The 12,221-nt window shown below is 52.2% G+C and overlaps 1 protein-coding gene across 5 annotated transcripts in view; it reads right to left on the bottom strand.

The window, feature by feature from the left end:
• Positions 1–12,221, bottom strand: part of KLHL29 (kelch like family member 29) — a 302,753-nt gene that overhangs the window by 189,200 nt on the left and 101,332 nt on the right. The gene's annotated exons all lie outside the window — the stretch shown is intronic.

Below are 12,221 nucleotides of genomic sequence, written 5' to 3' on the forward strand. Positions count from 1 at the left end.
CTTGGAAAAATCATACATGTGCAAAGAAGAGGGAAGGGAAAATTTCCATCCTGCAATCCAAATGCAAGACCCTGGACTTGGCGGCCAGCCCCAGCGCCCCGCCCAGCACTTCCCGGCCCCTGTGGGCATCATTTGCCATTCTCGTCAAAGATGTGAGCCCTTGCCATACAGGGGCAGAAATTACCCCATGTCTCTAGGACTCCAGCAGCCACAGCCTCCCGGACAGCAGAACAGCTGCTTCCTGTCCTGAGCTCCTCTCTTGATTTTTCACTTTATTTTGTAGTGGCTGCCTGGGGCCAGGCAGCATTCTAGGCCTGTGCCGAGCAGTAACTCATGGGACCCTCACAGAAGCCCTACAAGGAGGTGCTTTCAGTACACTGAAATGGGTCCCCCCCCATTTATAAGGTGAAGTCCTAACCCCAAATGCGAGGTATGTGGAAATGGGTTCCCCCCCAATCATAAGGTGAAGTCCTAACCCCAAATGTGATGGTATTGGGAGGTGATTAGCTTTAGAGGAGGTCACGATGGTGGGGCCTCATGGAAGGAGATGACCGGATTAGTGTCCCCAGACAGCTGGCTGAGGCTGCCACGGGAGGACATGGTAAGAAGGCAGCCATCTGTGAGTCAAGCAACTGGCCAGGGCAGCACCTCAGTCTCAGACTTCCAGCCTCTAGAACGGAGGGCAAATAAATGTCTCTTGTTTAACACACCCAGTCTGGTATCTGGTCACGGCAGCCTGAGCTGACTAATGCAGGTGGTACCATTGTATCAGCCCTATATTACGGACGAGGGAACAGAGGCAGAGAACCTAAGTCACTTGCCCAAGGTCACTTCGAAAGGGCAGAGCCGGCCCTCGGAACCAGAGGTCTAGCTCCAGTCTCTGCTTTCGCCCAGACGTGGAAGCTGACTTTTGTTGTATTAGGCTGTGCTTTATGTTAAATGTCCCCACAGAGAGTCATTGTCACCAGGAACTGGTTTACTGAATTGCTTGTACGAAGTCGCTGGGCCACGGGACCCCAGGGTGGGAATCCCAAATGTGAGCAGGCCTGACCTGCTTGGGACAGGGCACCACATGAAGGTTTTGGGTTTTTATCTGCAAAGGGGAGGGACCCGCAGCGGGGGTGCTTGTGACAGGCTGCAGTCTCACACTCTTCTAAAACCTCGTCCCTCCCCCTTCCCATCGAGAGGCGGAGTCCAACTTCCCTCTTGAATCCAAAAGGACACGTGATTTGCTTGTAACCAACAGAACAGAGCAGAAGCGACAAGGTGTGCCTTTCAAGGCTAAGTCATCAAAGGCAATGTGGCTTCCAAATGTTATCTGGGACACACCTGTCCCTTAGCTCCGAGCTTCTATATAAGAAATGTACCTGCCTTGAGGCCACTACCATGTGAGGCATCCCAGGCCCAGAGAGAGAGGGCCCATGCAGGGGTTCCTGTCCACAGCATGTCCATGCCAGCCTTGGGAGAGAGGATGCCTCTGGATGATGCTGGCTGGCTGGTGGAGTCACCAGCCTGTGAGTGTTCCCAGTCGAGGTCCCAGACATTGCAGACAAGCTCCCCTGGCCGTGACTGGTCTCAAGCCCTGACCCAGACTCTCTTCACCACACGGTTGTCCATACACCTAGGTTTGGGGTGGTTGGTTATACAGCAACAATGAGCAGAACAGATGCCAGGTCAGACGGTCTCCCTGGTGCCTGCCATTGGCCACGCCCTCTCCGTGCTCAGCATCAGGCCCTGGAGGGCTTGGCCCAGACCCCCTCTGGGGAGCTGGAAGGAGGGTCTGATGGACCAGTAGACAAACAGTACTGTAGGAGCAATCGTGCAGCCCTGGGTGAGTTTCCAAGGGCCAGGCCCGAATGAGGCCCTCCTGAGCTGCCTACAAAGACACACATCAGCCTGGGTTTCTTGAATCAAGAGATGGGTGAAGACACTCAAGAGCAGATGCCAAAAGTCTAGACCAAAAAAAGTCACCTCTTCCCAGAGGCTCTACAAAATCAGGAAGCTGAGGCCCTGGGGATATTGGATCCTCAAAAGCGAGTTGCTATGACCCCAGTGAAGGATGTGGAGCAGGAAAGGAAGGACGTACGACCCACCGTCACACTGCTTAGACTGGGGCTGGTACCGAGTCACCTTGGGGCAGTGTGTTATCCTATTATCTGGCAGGTCAGAACATACAAACTGGTCTCTGCAGTGGGCACTCCTCCCACACGGGTTTTTTATTTCTTGTCTTAAACGTCCTGCAAGTCGTTGCTATTTTCCTGACACCTGTGGTGCTCACAGGCTCTCCGAGTGCCAGCACGGGTACACGCAGCCCGGCGCCCCACCCCCCGTGCCGCCCCACACAGGACAGCGATGGGCAGCCTGTGGGAGACACAGTCACGACTCTGCCCACAACCCCAGGGTCGGCCCCCTTCTGGCTTCGGTTGTGGCTTTTCTGCACTACCTAGAAAGAATCTGAGCGGTTTGAGTCTGGGATGTTCTCTGGCATAAACTCAGCACCCTCCTGTCCCTGAGCAGTCCCAAGAGAGACTCCGCCTCACCCTGCAGGTGCCGGGGGGTACAGCGCACACTGGGGCCAGGGCAGAAGGGGGGCCTCCAGGGAGCTCTGCTTCCGTGTCGCCAGGAGTCAGGCTGGTAAGGTTTGAGCTCTTGGGGCCGTGATGGTGTCCACCACTGAGGTGGACCCAGGGAAGGAGCTGGGGATCCCTGGAGGAGAGGCAGGTGTGGGGGAGCCAGACGGCCTGGTGATGTAATGCTCTTTGTCTTTACTTCCCTGGTGCTCTCTCATGGCCCTGGGTGAAGCCCCTTTAAATGTTCTAGTGTGATCTCAGCAGCCACAGTGAAGAAGGTAATGGCCCTGAAAACCCATACTTGGGCCAGACAGCAGCTGGAATCCTTGTCCTTAACGTAGGACAAGGCCTGCGGGAGAAGTAACTCTCAGGGAATAAGGGTCAGGTTGAGACTCTTCAGCACCACTCGGGAGGGTCAGGAGCTGATTTTGCTAAGGCAGCCAGAATTTCACAGCAGAGGCAGGAGGGCGATGCATCTGCAAGACACATGTGGGGAAGGGTCAGTCAGGACATGAGCCCTCCCACTCCTTCAAGTGCACGGAGATAAGCAGCTCTGTTTCCTAATGAATGACCCGTTAATGAGGCCAGCTGCCCAGCCTGTTGGAAAATGAACCACCTGGGGCAGAAAGGGCTCCAAGTCATGCCCATCTGGAGTACGTCTGGACAATGCCCGCCACTCCTGGGGAAGTTGGCGTGTTTCTCATCATTTTCTTAAGAGGGAAGATGAAAGGTTTCAGGTGTTCGCCAGCTAAGTGCTCCGGTTGCTGTGGAGGCTGGCACGAGGCTGAGTGAGGACGCCGGTCCCCCTACCTGAGAGCGGCCCCGTGGTTGGCCTCCCGGCTGCGTGAGGAAGGGAGTTCACCTGGTTAGCTTGGCTGGGACCTGCCTGGTGTTGGCCGTGGTAGACGAACGTCCTCTTCAGAGACCTCTGGGGCCAGGAGGTGGTTCCCAAACTGGGACAGGTGTCCTCTGAAGCCCACCCTCCAGGAGGAGCCTGGGAAGGCGTCCGTGACGCTAACCCAGCAGCACACACCAGTCCATGTCCCCATTCTCTTCCCAGCAACAAAAGGGGCATTTACTCGCAAGTCAGCGTCTGGGAGGGCCTGTGCACCATCCTTGAAAATGCCTCTTTTGGTCCGCCAGAGCTCCAGGTTCTGTCAACCTCTGCCTGCTGGAGGTCCTGGGGAGGTATTTGGGGGACCTCCCCTCTTGGATGATGGGGCTGGGCGAACAGACTGGGCTAGGGTTTTGAGAGCATGTTCAGGGGGCAGGGATGGGGCAGAACAGGCAAGGTGGCACCAAAGTCAGAGTGTAAGATGCCTCAAGAGTCAGCAGACAACGCAACTGAAGCATTCACCAAAAGGGGTGGAGGGATGAAACTAAGTGTGGACAGAGCGTGGCCAGGATAGCGGGTTCTGAAAGCAGGGGTGCAGCCTAAGCCCTGCAGGAGACCAGAGAGCTGTAAGGAGCACCCAAGTGGCTGAGACGGTGCCCATCAGGGCCTCATCACACCCACCCAGAAGAGAGCCTCCCAGCACACAGCCCACACCTTGGGAGGAGACCCACCCAACCCCTGTGTGGTGGGGGTTGGGGGGAGCAGTCACCGGGGCCCCTGGATGCTCAGGGACCCACCTGCCAGGACAAGGCTAGTCTCCTCTGACACCCCCATCACAGGGCTCTCCACCCTAGCTCTCCCATCAGTGCCTGGGCCTCAGTTTCCCCCATGGAAAGAAAGTGAGGGATAGGGTAAACAACACATCTCGCTGAGTGAGAAAATTTCAAGAACTGTCTATAAAAGGCCAGCATGACAGAAGACTAAGCATTCTAGCAGAAGGGAGGAGAGAAACTAAGGGTGTTTGTTCCCTGGGGGAAGATGAAAGGCAGAAAGACCTTCTGAAAAAGACTGCCTCTTGGGGGCAGGTCGGCAGATCAAAGCCACGCAGTGCCCACCAGTGGAGGTTTGATTCGGCTGCCTGGAGGAAGAGACCACCCAGACCATCAGCGGAGGCTGGGGGCCCCAGGGGGAGGGGCCAGGGGCTCACCCACCAGCAGGGCTGCAGACCACAGGCCAGGAGCCTCAGGGACACAGCTGCCTGGTCGCAGCCCCCAGCCTTGTGCCTGGCACGTGCCGGCCCGAGGGCAGGCCTTCCCCAGGGAGCACCATTACTACAGGCTGAATCTGCGCCCAGCCCTGGCACCAGGACCAGAGGAAATCTGTGGCCCAGACCCTGCTTCTGGCCCAACTTGTGCCCATTCCCCCTCTAGTCCCAGCTGCAACAGGAGCTATGACCCCATTTCAGGGAAGGCCCTGAGCCTGACCCCAAGCCCCTTTGATGAAAACCCTAGAAACTGCCGCTGGAGCTCCAGAGGGCATGCTGCCCAGCGGAACACAGAGTTGAGTTCTCACCTGTAGCTGTGGGCCTAGGACTGAAGCAGGACCCATAGCCACTGCCCCTCCGTGAGCAGCAGGAGCCCTCGTGTAGATGTCCCCGCACCTGCCACTCATTCAGCAGCAGCCCCTTCAGTGCCTCAGATGCCCCTGTTCCGGAAAGCTCAGGCTGGTGGGCCATCGCTTATACTCTGAACTTTTTCCAAATGAGTGAATTTTCCAGGGAACTCACATCTGTCAGTTTAAGCACCAAATATTAATTAAAAAAAAAATTTTTTTTTTTTCTTTTGGAGAAAAATACTTTTGAAATGTATTATAAATTTGTCTGGCCCTGAGCAGAATATATGGAACACATATTCTTTCCCTTCAGGACTTGGGATTGTTCTCAGGAAGACCCACTCCTGGCCTGAGCTGTCACGGGTGGAGCTCCCATGGTCTCCCGAGGCCCTGTGGTCCTAAGGTCCTAGGTGGGGAGCATCCAGACTACAACTTAGCCCCTGCTCTTGCGGACCTCACTGGTTGATTCAGACAGTGCTCTTCTGAGGTGTTCCCAGCCCAATGGACTCCTTCGGGCTAGAACCAGAGGCTCCCAGTGGAGGAAGAGGAAGGATTTGGGCACACAGAAGCATTTCATCATTTATACAGCCCTTGAGGGCTGGCCTGTTCTTCACTGAAACACAGAAAGCAGTAAGTGCAGGACTGTGTGTGAGGACGAAAGGCCTTCAGTGCTGTGCTTGGAGATCTGCCTGCCTCTTCTTCTTCCTCCCTCTCAGCAGCCGCCTCTCGGGGTCAGGGCCCTCATTTCTCACCTGTGGCCTTACTTTAATCCCCCCAGGTCTGGGTGGGAGCTGGAGCATGGATGGGGCAGCTTCTATAAAAGAAAGCGAAGGTGCTTCATGGCCTTGGGCCCCTGAGGCTCCCTTTTGCTGCCTTCATTCTGGATAAGCAAGGCCGCACAGTCCGAGCTGGGCTAGTGGGGCTGTTCCGTGGTAATGGCAGGACATGAGCTTCTGCAGGAACCACAAGCCGTTGATGGGACGGCACTGCCCAGGTGGACTTTTCTGTCGTTCCCGGTCTGAGTCTCTAAAACCCACTAAACTTTCACCAGCATAGTTGGCAGGGATCATGGCAGACATTCAAGTGACCAGGGATAACAAAGGAATTACGGAGCCACAGAGGGTCATGTTGAGGTGACGTTGGACCTTTAGCCCAACCTTCACTCGGCTGGGGCGACTGGGGCACAAGACAGGGAGTGACCTGTCGAAGGTCAGAGGGACAGGGGAGGCATCCCAGTGCAGGGCTGCGTGTGCCGGTCGGTCCCAGGGAGCCCCCTTCACCGGCTACAGGCCCACGCATCTTAGTATCTTAATCATTTACATCTTTAATTCTCTTGCCTCAGGGTCATTTTACCAAGGGCATGACTGTGACATTCAAACAAAGCACATATATTCTTAGGTTATTTTTCCAGATTTAAATCCTTATGATTAAAAAGGAAAATACAATTACAGGTAAGACACACACACACAATATATATAAAAAAAAGAAGTCGTTTTTCCAATCTTGGTCTCCCCTAAAAGACTTGAGTCCTAATGGAGTGTTAGTGAGCAAACCAATGGAGTCAACTGTAGCCTGGCTTTTTGTTCACTTGTGTCTTGTAGCTGGCCGCCTGGATGCTTCTATCTGGAAATGTCACCGGTGCCTAGCACAGTGCTGCTGCTGATGCATCTGACCGGTTAGAGTCCGGCTGGGAGCCCACGGCAGCTCCTGTGGGAAGGTGGAGGTGCCCTCAGCACCAGGAAATAAGTCACACACCGCATCTAAAGAGGCAAGAAAGGCGCCACAGTAGCTTGAGAAGGAGAGTCAACCGGGCAGACAGGTGGGTGTGTAGGAATTTCATTTTGTGAGGGTCAGAGGGATGAAGGAGCCCAGAAGCCACAGCTGTCTCTACCCTCTGCTAGGCCCCATGTGAGCGGCCCCCTCCTCGGGAGCCAGAGAGTCTGGGGCAGAAAATAAAAGGGGGGTGGTGGGGTGGGCATGGGGCGCTGCTGAAAACTCTGACTCCCTCCCAGGAGAACCGCCCACCAGTGAGCCTCCAAGCCGCATAGCAGCATCTCAGGAACACACTGTTCTCTTTGTTGGGGCAGAAATATGTTCGATGCTGATTATGCAGGCCGACGAGCAGGCCTCTCTCTCTCTTTCTCTCTCTCTAATCTGGAGCCCTCCTGCTCAGCAGGCACAATTGCATGCAAGCAATCCTGGAAAAAGCACAGAATGAATTTTCTTGCCATCCATTGTTCTCAAGGTATTGCAAATGTCTCATATTCCAGGTGTGGAGGTGTACAGCTGATGAGACTTCAGACGACCTCCAAGTCTAAACCAGGGGGCTTGGCAACCTCTGGAGAAGGTCCCCTGGGCCTGGCCACCACAGGGGCTCTCAGGAGCCAGCAGCAGACCTTTCTCAGAGGAAGGAGTCCTTTTTCAGGTTCAAAATGCAGGTGATGTTTTAAATTAAAACACTGAATTAAAATGCACGTTAAAGTCAACCATTCACTGGTTGCTTTTGGAGTAAGGGGTTGACTGAGAAGGGGCACGAGGAACTTTCTGATGGAAATGGTTGCTTTCTTGATAGGGATGTGGGTTACACCGATGTTTGCATTTGTCAGTGCGTAACTGATAGAACTGTCCACTGAAGAGCTAGGCATTTCCTTATAGAGAAGTTATATTAAACAGTTATTTAGAGAGGAGCTTCAGGGGGCTGGTGGTAAGGAATTCTGGAAGGATGAGTTTTCCAGATAAAAATGGTAACAGTTTAAAAATCAAAAACATTTTTAGTTTCACTGCTTCGAAAGAAAACTAACATGTTGCAACATTCGAAGACTCAGAAAACAAAGAGCACCCTATTTAAACTCTTTTGCTGACATAGTTTCTTCAACCCGAACACCAATGATTGGGCTGAATGAGAATGGCATTAAGCTGCCCTCTGTGCCCCCCGCAGAGTTGTTTCCACCGCTGTCGTGCGCTGTCTCCATTCTCCACCCCCAGTGAATCTGTCGGTGCCTGTTCCACCTCCTGCTCCATAAGCAGCAACCACAACACCTGCATCTCAGTTAGAGTCAGTTCAACCTGTATCAGCCCCTACGCCTGCCTTGGAGAAGCTCATAGTCTAGCCAAGAATGGACCCCAAGATCCCAGCTGCGACCGGAAGGGAAACCGACCCATGCGTCCATGGTGGGGGTTTCTGACTTGAGCTAGACTGTCAGCCACTCTGAGTCTCAGAGCAGCTCCTATGTCCCGGATCCCTGAAACGACCCAGTTCATCACAGCACCGACACCCCCGAACTACCGCAGGAAGCAATTTTAGCTAATCAAGACGCTCATCAGCTCTCTCCAGACTGGGCCACAACTTTTCCAGACAGCACACACAGGCCGGGAGAAGCTCGGCGGCAGACAAGCAGATGCTATTTCCACTTTTGTTCTCATTAAACAGTAGCATAATCATGATTTATAAAAATATTCAAATCTTGAAAAGCATGTCAAAGTGCAACCTCGTCAACTGAACTCGAAAAAGCTACTCACTCCATGTGCGTGACTTGAAATCTGATTTTTTTTTTTTTTTTTTTAGAATAGCCGCAAGGAGATGTGGAGTTGGGGAAAGTAATCAGGTTTTAAAACTCTTTTCTAGGAAATAATTAATTATGTTTCCAAACTCAAAATAGATGGGCTTTTTTTATAAACCTAGAAATGAACTTCCAAAACTGCATTTTAAATCAAAGATGTGTGAAGAGCAGCTTCAGAGTCACAGTTGATTGGCCATCACACAAAAATCATGTCCCTGTTATCAGAGTCTTGTCAGTTTCTCTACCTTTCTGGCCCAGTGGGAGGTGGGTGATGGTCGGGGGGTCTCTAAAACCACAAACCAGGACCTAACAAATGATACCAGGTGGTTTGTCAATTCATAAGGTTTAAACATAGCAAGCAGATACCCAAATAACTGGAAGTTATACTAATAAAACTTTCCCCATGGCTTCCCTTCACTTATCGTTTCTTTCTCCCACCTGCACTATTGAAGAGACCCCCTCAGTCTTTTCAGACATCGGAAGTCCGCTACCCACGTCGAGGCCCAGCTCCAGTTTCTCCCTCTTCCATGAAGCCCTCCTGCTTGCTGCCTTCTGCACACTGTCTGATATGACTGCCCCACCCTGTGTTCCTTCCTTGCTAACACTGTCTAAATAGCTTGCTCCTCCCACTCAGACCATACTGGGAAGAGTCTGACCTTTCGGGCAGAGGTGATCGCATGCACTGTTCCCTCGCTGGGGGACAGCACAGGGCCTGCTGGACAGCTGGCACCAATACATATCTGGGAGTTTAAGTAGAGTCCCCATATAAGTTAATTATTCTTCCCATGTTAAACCCAAAGCAAATGTTCTTAAATGAACCATTAAGCCTTCTATCCTAGGAAATGCAAACACCCCCATTCATCTGTTTCCACCCTTTTCAGCCAGTGGACAAGGAAGGGGTCTATTTCTAGATGAAGGTTCTGGAATCCTAAGCAGCCCATGGAGAAAAGATATGCCATAAACACAATGAAACTGTTGAGCTATTTCCCTCACCCTCCATTGTTTCCTGAGTCCACGCAGGGGTCTGGGAGATTCTGGATCTCTAAGTGCTGCCCCCTGACTCCCTCTCCCCGTAAGATTTACTCCCTGGGAGGTTGGTGGGCGGTAGGCACAGACGAGGTGCTACCTCCACTTTCCCAAAGGTTGAAGGTCTGTTTCTCCTCATCCCGGGTTCTGACTGGCTCCCTTTTCTCCCTAGTATCCCTGCCCGGCTCCGGGAAGTTAAGATTGGTGAAAGCAGGAAGGGATTCTGACTTCTCCATCAGTTACCCCAGAGCCAGGGCACCTCACCAAAGCATCCCAAATCCAGCCACTGCTTGGGCCTGTAGTTCTGGAGCAAGAAAATAAATATCTATCTAGGCATTCCTAACGTACACCCAAAAAGGGCACACATTTTCAGGGGAATGGTCACCAAACAGCCTCCATCTGCCCATTTCCTACGAGTGGTGGCAATCAGCCCCTTGATCTCCTCTCCAAACACCCCAAGGAGGAGAGACGTGATGGGAACTCTAAACTGGTCTGTGGGAAAAACCCCAGCACCCTGGTCGGAAGTGAATCCTGAACAGCCAGAAATCAAACAGAGGGTGGGAACCCAGGTACAGCTTCAAAGAATATGCCAAAGAAATAAAAAAATAATAAAGCCTTGCAAAATCACTTCCTCAGACAGCTGGAACGGAGGAGACTTTGTAGAGCAAGAGGGAAAATGGCTTTGGGGGAATGTGGAGGATCTTCTCCTATGCCAAGCACAATTCTTCTGACTAAGTGGAACATGCCTGGTGGCAGGGACCTCTGTCAGCATCCAGCACGTTCTGATTTTCAGGATAATTTCTCTCTGAGAGATCTGCATGCCCTACCACTTTGAGGCATAGAAAAGGACAAGATCTCCTGGAGTTTGGGGAGGCATCGAGCAGCCTCACCCAGGTTCTGCTGTGGGTCTTCTAGAGTCATGCTGCTAATAATACTGTGGCTACTGGCCCATGGGTCTATTTTGATTGAAATTAACGTAACTTGAATAGAATTAAAAATTCTGTTCCCCGGTAGCAGGAACCACATTCGAGGTGCTCAACAGTACTAGACAACATCATGTAGAATAGCTCCATGACTGCAGAAAGTTCTGGACTGTGGGCAGTACCGTTCTAGAAAGTCCCTGAGTGGTGTGGTTGGGTATTGACGTGGGTGCTAGAGCAAGGCTAAATTCTCCTTCTGGTTGGCTTGCTCTCTCCTTCCTCTCAATGCTTTCTGACTCCAGCCGGGGGGGCTTCTCTCCACCTGGAAGCCTGCAGCTCCCTGCCCGGCTGGGTGTGGGCTTTGATTTGCCACATTCATGGGGATGTCAAGGCACCTTGTTGGCATGCCAGCACCAGCCCATTTGACATTGGGGCCAAGGAAGTAGTATACATGGGGATTTCAGAGAAGGGAGACTGACTGCCCAAGTCCCAGACCTCCTGATGGTCAGGGAAATCCTGGCCTGCTTTCCAAGGGATGACTTTTGTGTTCAAACACACACACACACACACACACACACGAAATGATCATGGAAGGATCTGAGTTTGAGAGCTCCCAGAATCTGGCTTTCCCTGCCAGTATATAAGATCCTAGGATTCTGGCTTAAAATCCAGAGTCAACCATTCCTGTAGTCCTTAGACCAATTTTTGTCCCCCTGGACATTCTTGACTCAGTGCTAACCTATACAGACTTGGCTTCAGTGCAGGACCCAGCCCCTGGCCCTCACTCCCGACCACAGTCATGCTCCCAGCTTCATGCCCTCCTTGAGTCACACACACAAGCGCCCACGTCAGGCCAGCCTTCTCTCTCCCCAGCGGGTGGTTTTGCTCTTCTCTATAGATCTCGATCTATATTGCTTTAGGATCCAGTGGAAGATGCTCGAGGGTTAAACCTTCCTGGACTCCTCCAGCTATTTGTTCCCTTTCTCTGAGACCCCTATAGTACCTTCCGCCTGGCCCTCTCTCTCCAGGCAGAGCTGAGTTCTATTTCTGCCACCTAAGCTCACCCTGGTGGACTCATCCCACTGTCCCCCAACCCCCCCAGGCCTATTTAGCTGAAATGTTTTCTGGGGTGGTGATGTGGGGGGCACGTGCACAAGTGCATGGCCTGGGGTGCTGAGCACCACTCTACTCCAGGAAACTGTGGGCTCCCCGTGTGATCCTGTGATTCAGGAATTCTGAACCAAGTGAGGAAAGGAGGAATGGGAGGGATGAGGAAGGAGAGAGAACCAAACGGCTGGCAGCCGCTGGAGAGGCAAAGCCATGGAGAGGGTGATGAAAAGGACAAAAGAGTGATTTACTTTAATCCTACTTTCAATAAACTGCAGTTGCCAAGAAAGAAACCAACTGGCCCAAAATATGTGAGGAAGGAAGGGAGTCAGGAATTTTATACCAAGAGAAACAGCACAGCTGGGTAGAGGTGGCTATGATTGGACATTAAGTTATTCTAAAAGGGCTCAGAGTTTTGTTTTGTTTTGTTTCCTATTCCGTGAGACATTCATGATTCTTATATGGCAGCAAAACAAATATAACCATGACTTATGTTTCCCAATTTACAGAGCTGATTTCATGTGCTTTCGACAGGAATATGATATTTCTGACAATCACAATTCTTCTTGACGCTGGAGTGTTTGGAGGGCAA

Source organism: Leptonychotes weddellii, chromosome 10, assembly GCF_054177405.1.
Source record: "Leptonychotes weddellii isolate Sample4059 chromosome 10, ASM5417740v2, whole genome shotgun sequence".
NCBI lineage: Eukaryota > Metazoa > Chordata > Mammalia > Carnivora > Phocidae > Leptonychotes > Leptonychotes weddellii.